We start from the raw sequence: 19,029 nt of genomic DNA on the forward strand, positions 1-19,029 counted from the left end.
TTGTGTCCGAAGAAGGAACCCTTTCAGATCTGGATGTGATTACAGACACAGAGAAATAAAACTGCAGTGGGGGCTGCTTTTGTTCAGGATATAAGGGAAGGCTCTGTCTGTTGAAGAATTGCTTGTGTCTGGGTGAGCAGTCATTGAATAAAGAACATGATCACAGAAGAAGTCGAAGTCCTGTGCTTGGGGATAACAGGTAGCAGCTTTCCTTATCTGCTCCTTCCCCCTTTTTTTTTTTTTTTAAAAGCTGCATTTTCTTGATTGGTGACGAGTAGGAGTAGCTAACATTGATCGAGTGTTTAATCTATACCGAGTGGTGTGCTTTCCTTGGGTGGCTAATTTGATCCCCACAGCAGCACCAAGTGAAGGACTGTCATCCCCATCTTCCAGAGGAGAATGGGGAAGGAAGGGTGTCTGTGGAGTTGGGCTGCCAGAGCCCAAATTGTTTGGTGAACTTTGGGGAAAATTTTTCAGTATTCCTAGTTACAATAGATACTGCTTTCCATATATTGACTCCTGTTACCTGAGAACTTGCACCTGCACCTCTGGGCTTCCTCAGAGGATCTTTTTCCCTCTCAAAGTGTAGGAGCTGGCATCCTGATGTTCCGTACGTCTCTGAGACACATTCTGCTAGTTGTGATTACAGTTTCTGTAGTTTATTAAATCTTACAAAAGCGTCAGTTTTTAGAGGCACTAATATTTTACATATAACTAAGAAAGAAGTTTCTAACAGTGCTTTTTATCACTTAAAATTTTGTTTTATACTTATTAAATAAGCTCTTTGAGGCTTTGCTCAGATGTAGATGAAAACTCTTGGGCCATAGAAACAAGAAAACGCATGTGAAATAAATTACAGTGTTCTTTACCTTCCACGTTGATCTCTTCTGCATTATTTTTTCACTTAGCCATAGATATCCATGTTGTTCCACATAATATGGCCCTATGTGATAGTAAGAGCATTGTTGAGGATTGAGATAGCATTTCTTAGGAATGCTCTACTGTTGTCTCCAGGCTTTTCTTCCAAACTACAAGTTCTAGTAGGTAGGCTGGACAGCAGTGGTTGTGAGATGTAGCCCAACTTTGGAGATTCATTGTAAAATCAAAATGTAGTATTGCAGTATTAGAGGAAGATGCAAAATCAAAAGCTCAGATTTCTTTTTTTTTTTTTTTAAGATTTTATTTATTTATTTGACAGAGAGAGACATAGCGAGAGAGGGAACACAAGCAGGGAGACTGGTAGAGGGAGAAGCAGGTGTCCTACAGAGCAGGGAGCCCGACGCGGGACTCGATCCCAGGACCCTGGAACCATGACCTGAGCCGAAGGCAGACGCTTAACGACTGAGCCACCCAGGCGCCCCCAAAAGCTCAGATTTCTTAACTTCATCACATCTAATGGGGCTCATTTTAGCTCTTGAATGTACTTGTGCTAATTATTAGTGATGATTACAAGAATAGAGGCAATGTACTAACTATTAAGTAAGTATACATGTTAAGTATTAAGGCAAGTATTAAGCGTGGTGGCTGGGAATTTGAATTGGGATCTGAAACTAAAATACCATGATGCAGAGAGGTGCCAGAAGGCCAATATAGCCAAGCGAAGCTGTGTGATCTTAATGAAGTTACTTAACTTAAAATATTGCTTTATATATTGATAAGTGCTATTTGTGTTAAATAAATTAGTGAACAAACAAATAAATGACGGATATCATCAGGAAGCAGAGACCAGGTATAAACAGAGGCCAGCCAACAGAGAGGAGAATGGAGCAGATGTGCAGAAACTGTAGGAGAGGGCCCATGGTGGCCGTGAGGGCCTCCTTCCCTACTGGAGGAGCCTAACAATGGGAATCCCATGGTGGGGTTGGGGGCTAGGGAGTGGGAGGCAGGGCTTACAGCTTAGTCTACACAGCACTTTCCCTGAGTGTACATAAAGGTCATGTGTGTGTCAGAAATAGAGGTTGGTGACTGGTGGAGACTGTAGGGAGCAAAGGAAACCCCCAGCGTTGCTCTCTCTCAACTGTCTCAACCACTGACTGGGAATATTCTTACCTAAAATTACCCCACCTAGTAAAGTTTTGTTTTGCTTTTTAATTAGAGATAGCTTGGTCATTCTATGACTTTGCTACCAAAGCATTTTAACTGCTTCTTCAATATCTTTTGGTCCAGAAATGACCCAGGATAAGGGCCAGCCCACAGGTCTGTAAATCTATGGAGTCCTCTTCAGTTGGAGGGGTTTTATAGGACTGGAGAAACCCGAAGCATCGCCTTATCAGAAGTCAGTTTACCTGAGCAGTCATGGAATTTCTCCTTTCACAAACAGTTATCCTACTTTGGGTTCTTGATCTGTGAGCCAATTCCATGTTTATCGGACCTCAGCCTAGGGCAGAACCAAGGCTCTTATTTCATATAATTCTACTTTCTTCTGTGTTCTTTTGGGGGAAGAACTCAACTTTCACTTCTCTGCAACTCCTCCTGTTAGTAACAGAGTAAATGGACTTTAGAATTCTATAGACCTGCCTTTCGGTGCCTGGCAATCTTCTAGAGTCTCTCAAGAAGGAAGACTGGCATTTACTTCAGAGAGCTATTGGAGGATCCTCTGCAATCTTGTAGTTTAAGCTCTTAGTCTTGCAAATACTAGTGCCTGTTCCATTAAGTTGCTCAAACTAGGTCACACTTAGATATCCCACCTCTGTCTAAAGCAGAGGTAAGGGTGGGACTAGGGATGAGCTGAGGGCCTTTCCCAAACAATATATATTCACCACCCCACCCCATCAAGAGTCCTCACTGGGGGCGCCTGGGTGGCTCAGTTGGTTAAGCGACTGCCTTCGGCTCAGGTCATGATCCTGGAGTCCCGCATCGGGCTCCCTGCTCGGCGGGGAGTCTGCTTCTCCCTCTGGCCCTCCCCCCTCTCATGCTCTCTCTATCTCATTCTCTCTCTCAAATAAATAAATAAAATCTTTAAAAAAAAAAATAAATAAATAAAAAAAAGAGTCCTCACTGTAACGAGCCACTGCTACCCATGGGACTATGGGGGTGGGGGACAAAAGTCAAATCTGTGCTCCTTATCTTTCCATCCTCCAACCCTGAAGCTCCAGATTGGTCACTTTGAGAAACTTAACACTTACTTTAGTGATAATTACTTTAGAATTCTTATTGGCAGCCATATAGATCTTGAAAGCAACCTTGGAAGGTGGTACTGTTAATGTTTTTCATTTTACAGATAAGAAAACTGAGATTCAGCACTTAGGTAATTGCCCAAAGATAAAAGATAAGTTCCATTATAAACTTACAAATCCTTCAAAGTCAGTTCCTTGTTGTCACGTTTCAGTGTCATTTATCAGGGTGAGGATTTGACATGCCTTTGTTCTTGACCCTCTTTTGTTCCAGGGTCAGTGAAGAATGGAGGGCTGTCCTTGTTTCTGACCATCTTTCTCAGCTAAAGGTCAGGTTGGTTGTGTGATTCACAGCTCCCTGAGGGGAAGAGTCTGTTAAGGGGTTCAGCTGCCCCTAGGGCAAACGGGGCTACATGGTACAGCACTAACCAGGCAGGGGGTCAACGTGCGGGAAGTGTGCGGGCTTAGCTAGACCCGTGGAAGGAAGTTAACGGATTAGGGCTTTAAATCCACAGGGCTGGTGGCCATCCTGAGACTGCTAGCTTGCATGCGAGCCTGGGTTTAGACCAGAGCAAACAGACTTTTCTCTGCCAGATAAAGCGTGTTTATTTTTGTCTCTTATTTAGTTGTGTATTACAGGCCTTCTCCCTTATTTTTTCCGAGAGTAGAGATGGCAGCTGAAGTTCATTCCTTTCCAAGTAAGAAAGAAAGAATATAGAAATGGGGGAGGGGAGGAGTCTGTACATGTTTAGGTCCTCACATTTTTGGTAGGAGCAGTAGTCTGTTCAATAAACGGTTTTTATTCTAGGCTTAAAGAATGCTGGATTTTGGTGGTTTTGATCTCTTGGACCTTAGTTTACTATTTTATTTATTTTTTTAAAGATTTATTTATTTATTTATTAGAGAGAGAGAGGGAGTATGAGGGAGGGGGGCAGAGGCAGAGGGAGAGAGAATCTGAAGCGGACTCCACGCTGAGGTGCAGAGCCCAGCAGGGGGCTCGATCTCATGAGCCTGTGATCACGACCTCAGCCGAAACCAAGAGTTGGATGCTCAACTGACTGCCCACCCAGGCGCCCCTAGTTTACTCTTTTAAAGAGATCAGTCCAGTTGTTTTTAGATGAAATGTGGTGGTAATAAACACTGCATAAAAGTAAGCTCAGTTTGCTTAATTGAAGTATGTGAAGAGCATTGGAACTGAATAAAACCTTCCAAATTTAAAACTGAAACATTCTTTAAGACGTCTGATTATTTGTATTGAATTTTTAAGATGGAAGCAGATACAGCAACTAAAGTATCATTCTTTTTCCCTTTTTCCTTATGTAAACCACCCCCTCATGGTTTGAGGTCTGTCTGTAGGTAAATCTGTCCTCAGCAGAGGTGGGATGGCCTTGACTTTTCAGGAACATTCTGCCTGGCAGCCTGTTTCAGGGTGTGATCCACGTCCTTGACGTTCATCATCCTTGATGCTCGCTCTCTCCTTGGCCTCTATGTAACCCCTGGAAACTGTTTCCACCAGCATCTCTGACTGTAGGGTTTGAGACCCAAAGAGCTTGGGATCTCCTGTGGGATGCTTGCAGACCGGCAAAGTGCTTCCTCCTTCTTCCTTTCCTTCTAGAACTCCTGTCTGTCAGTTTTTATCCCTTTACAGTTTTTCTCACTCCACACTTTCCCAAGCCCCCAGTACAGTATATAGCATGGTGGGCTGTCAGACTTTGGTTCTGGAGGGAAGCACCAGGACAGGCCCACCCTGTCCGCTTCATATGATGGAGGAGGCAAGTGCAAGAGATGGTGTACTCGTCTCAAGGTCACCGGCTGAGCCGCAGTCGAAATATAACTAAAGCCCATGTCTCCGGGCTCTGTCTGGGGCTATTTTAACCAGAACAGATTGCTTTGGTCGCTTGGACTTGTTTGTTGTCCAGCTGTCACTTTTCTTGTTTGAATGATTCCATATCATTATAATGGTTTAAGGCCCATGTGTGAAGAACCATGTGATATGGTTACTTTGTTTCAACTCCTCTATTAAAGGCTTGCTGCCTGCAGATGCAGGGTTGAGAGAGACACAGGGTATTTCTCGGTTAATTCCATGATAACCTTTAAAGTAGGTTTTCACCTCTGTGGGCTCAAAGGAAGTCTTGCTTAAAGGCCCACAGCTGGGCAGTGAGGGAGCTAAGATTTGAAACTGTTTCCCTGGTCTTCAAAATCTCTGCCCTCTCAGTACCCCTAGTTACATATTCAGAATAGTAAGAACCCCCGCACTTGAGATTTTTATCCATTTTAAATCTGAAAAGGTCTAACCAGAATAATGGGGTTTTCCTTAAACTGTTATATTCCTGCTTTGCTTTAATTTAAAAATAAAATTCAAAGGAGACTGTTGGAATGAGTAAGGTGATGCATTTAAACAGTCCTAAGAATGAAGCTCTTTGAAGTTACAGAAATGACATCTGACTTTAGCTGCTTCATTGGGTTAATTAGTTGGATAAGAAATGACATCAGTATTTGGCTTAAAAAAGAGAGACCTTGTTTTAATTTTGTAAACCTTTACTCAGAATTGATGTTCCAGCTGTTAATTTGAAGTGTTAGGTTAGAAAGATGTAAATAAATATCTGTCCTCTTCTAATTGTGATTTAAAACATTTTCAGACACACACACACACACACACACACACACACACCCAGTTGAATAGTCAAGCAGAGCAACAGGCATTGCTAGAGTGTAACGCTGTACCCGCTCTATGTTCTATGTTGCTCTCCTTCCTTGACCTTCCAGGGTTCTCTAGAGAACAGCTCTTCTGCAGGCTTGTTCTGGGCTGCATCTGTAACATCCCTTCACATCCCCCCAACCCTGCCGCCTTTGTGTGCCTAACACTAACCTAAAACCTCTTCTACCAGCATGTTGCTTTTACCTTTTAACACTTAACTAGTTCTGTCTTCTTGATTCTCTCATGATCCTCAGCCCCTTCAGTGCCTTTCCTTCTCAGCCTCTGACAATGTGCCCTTTATCTCAGGAGGCTTACGCTCAGTTTTCATTCAATGCAGTACATACAGAGAATGAGGCATTGAAATGAGTCAGACCTGGGACTGAAACTTGGTTCTCCCGTTTCATTAGCCATGAGACCTCAGTGACATTTTTTTTTAATGTGTGAAACAGGGCTAACAATCCCTCCCTCACAAGGTAATAAGAAAGATTAGCTAAGATCATGCATGAAAAGCACCTAAAACTACTTGGCACACTAGGAATTCAGGCATGAGCACTCCTCACCTTTGTCCTTCACTGCCTTCTGGGTTCCATTGTGAAGTTGGGCACATTAAAATCTTCAGCGATTTCAGAGGGGTAGACGAACCATGAGAGACGATGGACTCTGAAAAACAAACAGGGTTCTAGAGGGGAGGGGGGTGTAAGGATGGGTTAGCCTGGTGGTGGGTATTGAGGAGGGCACATTCTGCATGGAGCACTGGGTGTTATGCACAAACAGTGAATCATGGAACACTTCATCTAAAACTAATGATGTAATGTATGGGGATTAACATAAGAATAAAAAAAAATCTTCAGCGATTTCATGAAATTTTACATCTATTAGCAACATCTGTCTCCTTAAATGTACTTTATGTAGTAACATGTTAAACAGTTTTTTATTCTGCGTCACCATTATCTTCAGTTACTAGTGTTATAACTACATTGATTTCTCCTAGTGTATTAAAAAAATTCCATTATTGGTTAAATAGACTTCGTGGGATATCCTGTAAACTGACCACCAAATATAATGTTTCTTTTTTTTTTAAGATTTTATTTATTTATTTGAGAGAGAGAGAGAATGAGTGGTGGGGAGGGGCAGAGGGGGAGAGAGAGAGAGAGAGAGAGAGAAGCGGACTCCCCGCTGAGCAAGGAGCCCGATGCGGGGCTTGAAGCGGGGCTCGTTCCCAGGACCCAGAGATCATGACCCGAGCTGAAGGCAGACACTTAACCAACTGAGCCACCCAGGGGGCCCCCAAGTATAATGTTTCTACAGACAAAAATGATCCAGTATTCAGACAGCCAGTTTAATAATAAATGTTAGAAAGAAAACTTTTGCTTTGTTTTTTTTAACTTTGTATTTTGAAATAATTTTAGATTTACATGAATTACAAAAATAGTATAGCAGGTTCCCAGATACCCTTAACCTATCTTCCTCTGATAATCATAGTACAATGATCAAAACTGCCAAATTAACATTGGTCTGATACTATTAATTAAACAATAGGCTTCATTTGGATTGTTGTCCTTTTTCTATTCCAAGATTTAATCTAGGATCCCCATTACATTCAGTTGTTCTGTCCCCTTAGGCTTCTCTAATTTGTGACAGTTTCTTGGTCTCTCCTTGTCTTTCATGATCTTAACACTTTTTTGATCCTAACACTTTTGAAGACTACTGGTCATTTATTTTGTAGAAACTCCTGAATTTGAGTTTGTCTGATGTTTTCTCTAGATTGAGGTTGTGAGTACTGCAAAGGTGGTGTTCTCTTCTCAACTTGCTATGTCAAGGTACATGATGTCAGTATAGCTTATTAGAAGTGATGCCAACCTTGATCACTTGGGTAGGGTGGTCTCCCCAGATTTCTCCATTGTAAAGTTACTATTATTCCCTTGATAATGAATAAATATTTGGGGGGAGACACTCTGAGACTGTATATATCTTCTTTCTCTTTTTGCCCATTCATGTTTTTTAATTGAAGTATAGTTCACATATGGTGTTATTAGTTAGTTTCAGGCATACAACATAGTGATTCAACAATTCTGCATTTCTCAGTGCTCACCATGGTAAGTATACTTACCATCTGTCACCATATAACACTATTAAAATATTATTGATTATATTCCCTATGTTGTACTTTCATCTCTGTGACTTATTTTTTAACTGGAAGTTTGTACCTCTTAATCCCCTTCACCTATTTTGCCCATGCCCCCACCCACCTCCCCTTTAGCAACCACAGTTTGGTTCTCTGTATTTAAGAGTCTGTTGGTTCATTTGTTTTGTTTTTTTAGATTGCAAATGTAAGTGAAATCATATAGTATTTGTCTTTTCTGTCTGACATTTCGCTTAGCATAATACCCTTTAGGTCCATCCATGTTGCTGTAAATGGCAAGCTTTCATTCTGTTTTATGGCTGAGTAATAGTCCATGGTGTGTGTGTGTGTGTGTGTGTGTGTGTGTGTACACACATACCACACCTTCTTTATCCATTCATCTGTCGATGGGATACTTGGATTGCTTCCATATGATGGCTACTGTAAATAATGCTGCAATGAACATAGGGTTGCATATATCTTTCGAATTGGTGTTTTAATTTTGTTTGGGCAAATATCCATTAATGGAATTACTGGGTTATAGGACATTTTTATTTTTAATTTTTTGAGGAATCTCCCTATTGTTTTCCACAGTGGTTGCACCAATTTACATTTCCACCAATGGTGCACATTTTCTGCACATTGCCCACTCATTTTCTTTTCTTTTCTTTTTATTTTTATAAAGATTTTATTTATTTGAGAGAGAGCAGGGGGAGGGACAGAGGCAGAGGAAGAATCAGACTCCTTGTTGAGCCGGGAGCTCCACATGGGGCTCAGTCTCAAGACCCTGGGATCATGACCTGAGCCAAAGGCAGACGCTTAACCGATTGAGCCACCCAGGCGCCCCTGCCCACTCATTTTGAATATGCAGATCTAGCCTGCAGCAATGTTACAGTGGTGGTTTAATGGTGGTTTCCTTTTCCCCTTGTCACTTCTACATTTATGAATTGGAATTCTTCTGTGAGGAAGATTTGTCTTCTCTCATATTTATTAATTTATATGTTATTAATTTATTTCAGCATGGATTCATGGGTATGTATTTTGTCCTTTGTGTTATAACCCAGTATTATTGCTCTGTACTTTGTTGCCCAAATTGTTCCAGCTTTGGCCACAGGGAGTTCTCATGTTGGCTTCTGTGTCCTTCAGTGTGCCTCCCATTTTTTTTTTTTTTTTTAAAGCACTTTCTTACTTTCTGATCCTACAAGATGTTCCAGGCTCATTTTCTCTTTTCTCTGCCTCAGCCTTGGAATCAGCCACTTCACCAAGGAGCCTTAGTTCCTTTTAATGAAGGTATGTTTATTGCTACTGGAAGTGTTAGTGCTTCACGCCTCTCAGCAGATAGAGTTAGGAAGTGTTCGTATGGAAACTAACAAATGTGCACACACATACATCTCTACATGTCTCCGTATCTATCTGTATATGACTTGGGGGGTCCATATGTATAACCTCTGGTTGATATCTAGCACAGGGTCATTTTAACTGTCTTCTTTTGCTTATTTGTGACTTCTTTTTCCAACAATCAGAAACTGGCTCTCATTATCAAAAACCAATTGACCGTGTCTGTTTGGATCTGTTTTTGGATTCTCTGTTCTATACCACTCATCTTTGTATCTGTCCATTCACCAATACCACAGTCTTGATTTATAGTGAGTCTATCGTCAGGTAGTATGACTCCTAATGTATTCTTTTAATCAAAATTGTTTTGTCTGTTCTAGTTCCTTTGCCTTTCCCTATAAATATTAGAATCAGTTTGTCTATATTTACCAAAAACAAAATAAAACAAAACCCAAACAAACTCTTGCCAGGACTTTGATTGTAATTTCATTAAATCTATAAATCATTTTGGAGAGAATTGATATTCTTTTTTTTTTTTTTAAAGATTTTATTTATTTATTCATGAGAGACAGAGACAGAGAGGGGCAGAGGGAGAAGCAGGCTCCCAAGGAGCAGGAAGCCCGATGCGGGACTCGATCCCAGGACCCTGAGATCATGACCTGAGCCCAAGGCAGACGCTCAACCATCTGAGCCACCCAGGCACCCGAGAATTGATATTCTTAACTATAATGAGTCTTCCAGTCCATGAACCCTGCTGTGTGTGTCCATTTATTTACATCATCTTATTTCCTTCAGAGGTTTTGTAGTTTCCAACATAGAGATTCTGTACATGTTTTGTTAGATTTATACTTAAGTGTTTTTTGGGGGGGCAGCTATTGTAAGTGATAGTATTTAAAATTTCTGTTTCTGGTATGTCCATTGCTATAATACAGAAATGTAATTGACTTAATATTCTTACAGAAATGTAAGTTAACTTAATATTCTTCAACATTTCTTATTCTAAGAATTTTATGGATTCTTTGTGTAAAAACTCACTTTGCAAATGAGAGCAATTTTATTTCTTCCTTTCCAATCATATGCTTCTTTATTTTTTTCCTTTAATTGCGGTGGCTAGGACTTCCAATATTATGTTGAATAAAGTAGGGAGAATGAATGTCCTCACCTTGTTCTCAGTGGATCTTAAGGGGGAAACACTCATTCTTTTACCATGATGTGTGATGTTAGCTCTGGATTTTCTTTATAGATGCCCTTTATCAGGTTAGTTTGCTGTTAAGTTTTTATCATGAATGAGTGTTGAATTTTGTGAAATGCTTTTTCAAAATCAATTGAAATGATCCTGTGTGAGTTGTTTTCTTACAGTCTATCCATGTGCTGAATACTTAGTTGTCTTCAAATATTAATGTAGCCATGAATTCCCAGCATAAACTCCAGTTGGAAGTAGTATATTTCTATTACTGTTAATATTTTATTGAGGATTTTTAATTGTAGGTTGATGAAGGATATTGGTGTAATTCTCTTTTCCTGTACTGTCTTTGCTTCTGGTATCATGGTAATTTTGGCCCCATAGAATGAGTTAGGAAGTATGCTTTCTCTTAGGTTTTCTTGAAGGGATTATAGAATTGGTGTTATGTCTTCATTAAATGTTTGGTAGAATTTGCCAATGAAACTATCCAGGCTTTGGGATTTATTTTTTGGAAAGGTTTTTCTAAATACAAATTTAATTTCTTTAATAGAATATTAATCAGGTTATCTTTTTTTTCCCTTCAGTGAGTTTTGGTACTTTGTGATTTTTGAGAAATTAGTCCATTTTATCTTAATTGTTGAATTTACATGTGTAGACTTGTTCTTAAGTGTTACTTTTTCCTTTTTATGCCTGCTATATCTTACTGATATCCCCCTTTCTCCTTCTGATAATTTTTGTCCCTTCTAGTCAGTCTGGCTAGAGATTTATCAATTTTATTGACCTTTTCAGAGAACTAGGTTTAGGTTTGATTGATTCCCCCCCACCCGTTTTTCTGTTTTTAATTCCATTGATTTCTGCTTTCATTTCCTTCCTCTCTTGAACATTTTAAAAATTTGTTATTCCTTCCTTCTGATTGCTTTGGGTTTATCTAACACTGCTTTTTTTTTGTTTGAGGGAGAAAATGAGAGAGAGAAAGAGCATGTGTGCGCATGGGGCGAGGGGCAGAGAGAGAGAGAATCTTACGCATGGTCCACACTCAGTGTGGAGCCCAGTGCGGGGCGATCTCACGACCCTGAGATCATGACCTGAGCCGAAATCAAGAGTTGTATGCTTAATCAACTGAGCCACGCAGGCACCCCTATCTCACTCTGCTTTTTATTTTTTTAAAAGATTTTATTTGTTTTATTTGACGGAGAGAGAGAGAGCACAAGCAGGGGGAGCGGCAGGCAGAGGGAGAGGAAGAAGCTGGCTCCCCGCTGAGCAGAGAGCTAGACATGGGGCTCGATCCCAGGACTCTGGGATCATGACCTGAGCTGAAGGCAGATGCTTAACCAACTGAGCCACCAAGGCTCCCCTCACTCTACTTTTTTTTTTTTTTACTCTGCCTTTTAATTACCTTTCCAATCATTGCTATAGTAGCAGCCCATGTACACTGAAAATTTCAAAATATTGTTATAATTTTTGCTTATTTAGCCATCGTACATATCTTACAGAAATTAAGAGTAGAACAATAGTATAATTACCCAGATATTTACCATTTTTGTTGCTCTCCTTCATTCCCGATGTTGCATATTTCCTTCTGGTACCATTTCCCTTCTGTTCAAAGGACTTTCTTTACCATTTTTTGTAGAGTAAATCTGCTGGCAACAAATTTTCTCTTAGTTTTTCTTTCTCTGAGAATGGCTTTATTTCATCTTTATTTGTCAAGAGTATTTTCACTGGATATAGAATTCACTGGATGACAATTCTTTTCTTTCAGGACTTGAAAAATGTTGCTCTACTTCTTTCTGGTCTCCATGATTTCTGACGAAAAGTCAGTAATCATTTCAGCCATTGTTTTTTTAGGTAGTGTGTCATTATAAGTGGTCTGCTTTCAGGGTGTCTGCCTTTGTCTTCAGTGACCAGCAGTTTGTGTGTGTTGGGGCATGGATTTCTTTGAGCTTATTCTGTATTTTGCTGAGATTTTGGAATCTGTAAATTTATATCTTTTTTTAAAAGTTTTCAGCCATTATTGGGACATTTTTTCAGCACCATGCTCTTCTCTCTTCTGAGACTCTGATGACACAAACTTTGAGACATTTTGGTATTGTCCCACAAATTATTAGACACTTGGGTATGAGGAAGGTGTTTGTTTTTTTTCCTCAGTCTTTTTTTCCTTTTCTGTTGGATAATTTCTATTGATTTATCTACAAACTCACTGGATTTTTCCTTTGTTATCTCCATTCTGCTATAGAATCTATCAGTTAATATTTTATTTTAGTACTGTGTTTTTCAGTTCCAAGGTTTCCATTTACTCCTTTATATTTTTTTAGGGGAAGGGCAGAGACTTTTTATCTATTTATTTCATGAGGGTTCACAGTTACTTCTTAAACTGTAGTTTTAACAGCTGCTTTAAAGTCTTTCTCTCATAATTCCAATATTTAGGTCACTGACTCTTCTCCCTTGCAAGTTGAAATTTTCCTGTTTTTTTTGTATGCCAAATAATTTTGGTTTTAATCTGGACATGTTGAATTTCTATTATGAAATTCAGGGTCTTGTTTAAATTTTAAGTAGAAAACTGATTTTTGTTTTGCTCTGTGTTAGCAGGCATTCAACAGGTTAGGTTCAGGTTACAGGTTTCAACCTGCTTTTATGGGCTGTGGTTCCAATGTCAGTTCAGTTTTCACTGCCTTTACTGTGATCATTGGACCTGACCTCTTAGGCCCCACCCCTTAGCCAGTGTGTAGTTCATTTCTCAAGGCGTTGGTAGTTTGTTGAAACTCAGATCACATGCAGCTTGGAGGTGAGCCCACAAGTTCTTTACGACTTTATGGGATTGCTCCCTTGAGCTCCCTTCTCTCTGTCATGCCACTGCCACGTTCTGGCTCCTTGGCATCCTCTTCCCAGTCCTCTAGCCAAAAAGTCCAAGCTCTCTGGTTTTTCCTGTTTGCCCTGCACTTCTCAGGATTGCATGTGTGTCCAGGGCCATGTTGCAAGAGGATGGAGAAACGAAAAAGCAGCAATGATTATTTGCCCATCATCTTGGGACCACTACTAATTTGGTCAGTGAGGATTCCCCTCCTCCAAGTTTCAGGGAAACCTGGAAACCAGAAACACAGCTGCCCTGCTCTTGCCACCATGGCCACTACCATTGATCTGCTTTAAGCCTCTGGTGTTTTGCTATGCCACATTCTTGTCCCCTTCTCCAATCGGCTTGTTGATCACTTATTTTTCAAAGCCCTCAGAATCCTGATCTATGCATTCTGTCCATAGTTTGTAATTGCATTCAGTGGAGAGACAGAGTGGCAGTTTCTTGCTCTATCTTATCTAGAATCTTGAAAGAATCTAGGAAGGCTGTAGCTCTTCTGAGAGTCCCAGCCAGGCTGTCTGTCCCCCTTGCTTTCAATATATTTGCTTTCTTGTTCAACCCGTGAGTGTGTGTGTGTGTGTGTGTGTGTGTAGAGAGAGAGTGAGAGATAAAGAGGAGTTTCTGAACCCACGCTCCTATGAGAAACAAATTTTCCAGTTACAGTTATTTGTGTATAGGTTTTTTTAATTTAACATTATAATACCAACTCAAAAACACTGCCTCCAAAGCTACTAGGGTCAGCTCCCTCCATCCCTTCAGTGTATTTATGTACACCATTCATTTGTGATATAGTCAGATTCATTTGGTAACACATTTTAAAGGTTGGATTTCATGTTTTTAAGACACCCTGAAACACCAGCACTCTCTAACATGAGCTGTTTGCCTGGTGCAAGGGCATGCAAAGTTGTACTTCTCTCTGAATTGTTTCTAACAGTTACCACCCTCCTCTGACTTTTGACCTCCCTCAGCAACAACTGTTGTCCATTCTGATGGCAGTATATAGTACTGGTATGTAAATAATATTCTAGAACTTGATTGGTGATTATGCCACGACATTTGACCTATAATGTTTTTGCCAACAGAAGAGGACCAGGCTTTTTAAAAATTCATAGGACCTCCATTGTGTTTCTGAGTTCAAATGAAGATATACTGTGACATGGTGTCTGAAACGAAATTCATGCTATACTGTGTTCCTCAGTTTGTTACTGGATTGTCCATGACAGACCGTGAATCTGGGTCTTTTTTGAGTATGTTAACCAATCCTTGTATGCAGAAAGTGGCCAAGTATTTATGGGTTTTTTTCATGCTTTTTTACATGCATACTCTAGGCCAACAGCAATAAAAATTAAAGAACGTCCTTCTTCCCCTGCACCAGGAAAGGATGAATTGGAAAGGCTGTTCGTTTAGAATTAGAGTTGACCTCTGGTTGGATCAGTGCTTTTCATTAAAGATGTAATGTGTCCTTTATCAGCATAGATTGAAATGTTATCAAGAACCCACACCGGAAACACAGTTGGAGCGCTGAAGCGCTCTCTGGCTTCTCTCAACATCCTATCTTTACAGCTTGAATTCACTTTTAGAATTTGACAGTACTGTGTTGTGAGGTTCAAACATATCATGGCAGCACCAGAATTCAGAATGGCAAGCAGCATCTCCCTTTGAGGTCACTATAGCTACCTTTGATGAAAGGATTTGTTTGTTGGGAAGAAAGGCTTAGACCTAGTTATTGAGTGCTGATAACAGTGATTCTGGGGGGTAAACATTATTAACCAGAATGCTGAAGTTCTTATTTATATGATGATTCTCATGATAGAAACAATCCTAGGTGTTAGATCATTGGTGTCAAAGTCACTAGATGATTTAGAATATCACTGGGGAGGTTCAAGAGGAATACATTTCTAACAGCTAGTGTAGCATGATACATAGTTTTAATTAACTTGATTGTTACCAATGTACATAAAGCTTAATGGTAAATACAAATTTGAACTGGGATATTTCTTTTTATTCTTTCATGGAGATCGTAAATGGTAATATGGGCCCTGGATTCAAGATCCCCAAACTTGACCTTGCCCTGTTTTTCCCCACTAATAAAAGGAAGTGATCATTGCAGTCTTCATTTTTTGAGAGTTATTTTTTTCAGGGGAGGGGGCAAGGGAAGGGCAGTAGTCAAAGAGACCAAATTAATTGTACTAAAAAAAATGCTATTGAATATGGAAACTTTTGCCACGGCTTTGCAAATGATAAAAACAAATTCAAGCTGCTTGATCAGAAAAGAATACAAGAGTCTCATGGGATCCAAGGGCAAGAATGGAGAAAAGGAGTGAACTGAAAAGATGGAAAATGGTCTAATTAGCTCATTTTGGGTGATGGGTCTACCCTTGAGCCAATCAGCTATATCTGGGAAGTTGGGCATGGAGTCCATATGTTGCCATCTGGGCTTCTTCCTCTGTGTAGGAAGAGTGACATTTAATGGTAAAGGGTTAAACTAGATAACCCCCCCCCAACATGATCTCTTACAAAACCATGTTTAAACTTGCCAGCGTATTATAATTAAAGCCTCTAATGGTGTGTGGCTTTTAGGAATGTTACAAAATTTATCAAACTTGCAAATATAATAAGTTTTTCAACCATTTTCATTCACAAACTGTCATACTGTTCCTAACAGTTTTCTTCCTGGTGACTGCTCTGTATCTCAAAGATCACTGCATTTCTAATGGTATAATGCTTTTTATTACTTATTTATTTATTTACTTGAGAGAGAGGGAGCGCGTGCGCATGTGCACGGGGCGGGGGGGGCAGAGGGAGAGGGAGAGTCCTAAGCCGACTCTGTGCTGAGCACAAAGCTCAACGTGGTGCTTGATCCCATGAGCCTGAGATCACGACCTGACCCGAAACCAAGAGTCGGGCACTCAACCGCCTGCGCCATCCAGGTGCCCCAAGTGGTAGTATATGTTTTAAAGGGATGGTTTCCCTTTCCTCTTAGAGAATCCCATCACCATTTTGGAACTCTTTATAATATACTTTCCCTCCATATATAGTCCTATTCGTTCATGTAATTTCACTTAAATTGTACTGGACTCCTTTCCTTCTCTTTCCTCATGATGCTGTGTGTTGGAATTTTTTTTTAAGACCTGAAAAATTTAACTTTCAAATTTAGAAAATATAGCTTTACTGTATCAGTAAATGATGTGGCATTTTTGAAAGGTCACATTTTTTATGGTTGGAAGGAAAATCAGAAATATTTGTGAGTCATTATAGTTGTCTAAGTTTAATGCCAGTTTTTCTGTAAGGTTAGATGCTTAATTTAAATGCAGAGTATCACTTAACTCCAAATGCCTGACTTTGATTTTTGCAACATAACAGAAAATAATAATACAGTCCTTTGGAGTAGAAATTTTCATGTGCGGTCATGGGTGGTAAGCATGTTGCTTCTATCAGCTTTTCTGTGTATTCTTCTGATGGTCGTGGTGTTATACCCAGACCACAGCTACCTCACATAAACACCATTGTCACCAATTGATACTGAGCTCTTGATTTCCATATCCAACTGTGGAAGGCATACACTATTGGTTCTCTCTCCAGCTCTGTCATTTATGAACAAGGTGACCCTCGGCTAATTATTTCACCTGTATATGAGCTGTAGTTTTATCATCTGCATGTTCGGAGAAAAGAGCTTATAGAGTTACTGGTCTTTAAAAACAATACTTAACGCAGTTCCTGGAAAATAATCATTGCTCACAACGTGGTAATTACTATTCATTTTTAGTAAATGATGGGTTTCTTGCAAAATGTAATTTCACCAATGAAAAGCTCCCATCCTACTTTATTTGATATCTCCTTTGTTGCTTTGCAGAAGCAGTTGTATATGGCTCTCCAAAACTTGGAGCTCCCAAGAGCTGTCATGGGAAATTGGGGCAGTGAGGGTCATGCAGACTTAGGAGTGAACTGATAGAGTAAGTGGCAAGATGCATAGCTATTCAGGTAATATGAAACTGACTGAATTGATTAAACTGTGAAAGGTCCAAGAATTAAAAGATAAATGCCTATAAAATAAAGAAAATGGTGGTAATGCATTTAGACTCAAACTCACATATGTGAAGTGGAAGAAGGAAGCTGAGAGAACAAAGTATAGGTTGAAGTGAGAATTGCTGTTGTGTGTGTATTTTACCTTAGATCCTGGGACTCACATTTTAATATCAATAAAAGAATACAATTTTTTTTTTTTTTACAATTTTTAAGAATAATAAAATAATCCTGCTTTGCCCCTTGTTGGCCAAGCCACTAGTAGAACAATTTATATATTCTCTTTGGACTCTAGAATTAAAGAAAGCAAGCTGGAAAGGATCCAGAGAAGAGCAATGGAAGGAACCAAAGGATTATTAAAAAAAATAAGGCCCATGAGGAAAGGGTAAAGGAGTTGTGAATCTTTAGTTTGAAGAGAAGTTCAAGAGGCCACTTAATAATGGTCTTCAAATATGTGAAGGGTTGTCATGAGGAGGGTGCTGAGTGGTTGTTTCCTTTCTCACTAAGAACTGAAGGGAAATGGTTCACAGAGACTTCGGTTAGATAAAAAGAAGGACTTCTTGGAAAGAGGAGAGCGAGGCGTGAAATCTCTGGTCACACTACCTGTTCTACACATCTTGGGCGGGACTAGACAGCCCCGGGTCCTTGGCTGGCTGTACTGTGTCCCTGTGAGGTCAGCGACATGCATTCACCCAACATCTATAGAGACTTAAAATCTCAGCCCTAAAAGTAGCACTTTATGTGGTACTCTCTTGTATTTCTTGGTTCTTTCATGGATGTTCGTCTCTTTTGCTTCCTCAATTCCCTTCTTTCTTCAAATTATAAGGTGGTACAGAACACAAAATGAATTCTTGTCCCCACTGAAAGACACTCTTAGCTCTGAGCAACTAGCAGACAGCAGAGGCAGATTTTCCCCCACAATGTTTAATCAGCATACTTGGAATCACCATCACCTCCAACAGAAGACAATTCCATTTAAAAGTAAAAACTCTTTTCTTAGGGAGATTTTCACCAGTTGTTAATGGGAAAAGTCTCCACATAAAATTTTGTGCCGCAATAGAGTAAATTGGTTAAGTAACTATGTTTCCTATCACAAAATGTGGGAAAGGTTCTTTTTTCAAAAGGTAGGAGCTGCTGAGTTGATAGAGTTTAAAAGCGAAATAATTTGAAATTCCCTAAGCACGTTTATAGTGGAACATACAAGTGAGTGGTAACTAATTAACCTATGCTAACCCAGTGGGGTAAAAATAGTGGAAGGGAGGAGCCAAGTGATCATTTGGTTGACACTTCACTCAATCACAAACACTAAATTGGGACTGGTACAGAATTTTAAGTGCCTTTTTCTTGGGCCTTACTGTTGTGATCTTTCTTTAGAACAGTTCTGATATACCCTTTGGAAGGCTGGCCTGTGTGGACGTTGTCTGTGCCAAATTACAACACAGAACAAGGGACTGTTCTGTTTCATTTACTGAGAATAGTGCTTAATAAGTACTATTTGACAACATGCTGAATTAAGGGAATGTTATACGGATGTTTCACAAAGGAAAGTGGGTAAAACATCTGATGTTTACAAGGTCTATTTATATGTAACAAAAGCAGTATAAAGCCATGCTTAAAACTTTATTTTTAAAATTTTATTCCATACATACGAATATGTGTGCCGAGAGAAAATGATGTTGTCTGGTTCCAAATATATACCACATCTTG

At 39.7% G+C, this 19,029-nt stretch overlaps 1 protein-coding gene and 1 long non-coding RNA gene across 3 annotated transcripts in view; both read left to right on the top strand.

Annotated features, from left to right (window-relative positions):
* GAREM1 (GRB2 associated regulator of MAPK1 subtype 1) overlaps window positions 1–19,029 on the top strand; it is a 188,049-nt gene that overhangs the window by 24,732 nt on the left and 144,288 nt on the right. The gene's annotated exons all lie outside the window — the stretch shown is intronic.
* LOC145716764 (uncharacterized) lies at window positions 1,158–4,545 on the top strand. The gene is made up of 2 exons (XR_014139642.1): window positions 1,158–2,777; window positions 2,990–4,545. It is a non-coding gene; the product is annotated as an uncharacterized LOC145716764 (long non-coding RNA).

This window comes from Leptonychotes weddellii, chromosome 13 (assembly GCF_054177405.1).
Source record: "Leptonychotes weddellii isolate Sample4059 chromosome 13, ASM5417740v2, whole genome shotgun sequence".
Taxonomy (NCBI): Eukaryota; Metazoa; Chordata; class Mammalia; order Carnivora; family Phocidae; genus Leptonychotes; species Leptonychotes weddellii.